This window comes from Bison bison, unplaced genomic scaffold (assembly GCF_000754665.1).
Source record: "Bison bison bison isolate TAMUID 2011002044 unplaced genomic scaffold, Bison_UMD1.0 scf7180017864193, whole genome shotgun sequence".
In the NCBI taxonomy this organism is placed as follows: Eukaryota; Metazoa; Chordata; class Mammalia; order Artiodactyla; family Bovidae; genus Bison; species Bison bison.
Window position 1 is genome coordinate 22930 of NW_011494765.1, and position 1192 is coordinate 24121.

Below are 1192 nucleotides of genomic sequence, written 5' to 3' on the forward strand. Positions count from 1 at the left end.
TAGAAGTGATAGGGGAAATGTGAGGGCTTAAGTTCTAATAAAGCTGTGTGTGTGTGTGTGTGTGTGTGTGTGTGTGTGTGTAGGTATGTTTGTGTATATGTGCGCCTGTGTATAGGGCAGTCTTTCCAGTGTTCCTCTTGACTCAAACCAGAACCCACCAAGGCACTTTCAAATTGGATTCTCCTCAAGACCTATTGCTGCCATTGGACTTGGTGAGTCAACTTTTCCCAGAGCCCTAAACATGTCCCACTCTGGCCTTTGGTATTGTTCATATTGACATTTTAGGAGCATGGTAACCTGGTTCAGTGTCCAGGTTCTGGTGCCCTAGAAATCTGGTGGTGCCATGCAATAGCTTTCTGGGCTTACATTTGATCTCTCTGAGGTCCACAGCCTTAAATGTAAAATAAGGTAATAACAGCTGCTATGAGATATTCTCTGCATGTCAGGCATGTAGTAAGACCTAGCCAGGCTATATATTATTTCCCAAATGGAGGCTGATGTCCCTGACTCTTCTTCAGGTAACTCTAACATGGGAGAATATGTCATGGCAGTTAGAACAGAAAGTTCATGCAGATTCTCTCCCAAACATTAGGTTACATCTTCAGTCCTGAGTATCTCTCACATTGCCATTTAAACACATGATGAATGCTTCCTTTCTTCTGGTTCACCTCTTGATTCAGCTCTGTGCCTACTTCAGGCTTCCTGGTCACCCCATCCCTCACACTCCCTTCCAGAGAAGTCAGAGCTCTTGGTTGAGGTTTCACCCAAGAATTGTCAATAAGCATCCAGACCCCAGAGGGTGGGCGGTCACTTCCTTCCTCCTAGTGTCCTTGTGTTCCTGAGAATCACCTTGATCTGGAATAAGAATCTACGGTTATCAGATATGCAGTCCTGTGTGTTAATGTCAGTTTCCTCTTCTAGGCACGCATGCATGCGTGCGTGCTAGGTTGCTTCAGTTGTGTCCATCTCTTTGAGACCCCATGGACTGTAGCCCACCAGGCTCCTCTGTCCCTGGGATTCTCCAGGCCAGAATACTGGAGTGGGTTGCCCTGCCTCCTCCGGGGGATCTTCTAACACAGAAATTGAACCCATGTCTCTTATGTCTCCTGCATTGGCAGGTGGGTTCTTTACCACTAGTACCACCTAGGAAGACCCTTTTAGGCATATGGGTATTTTAATTCCATTACCCACC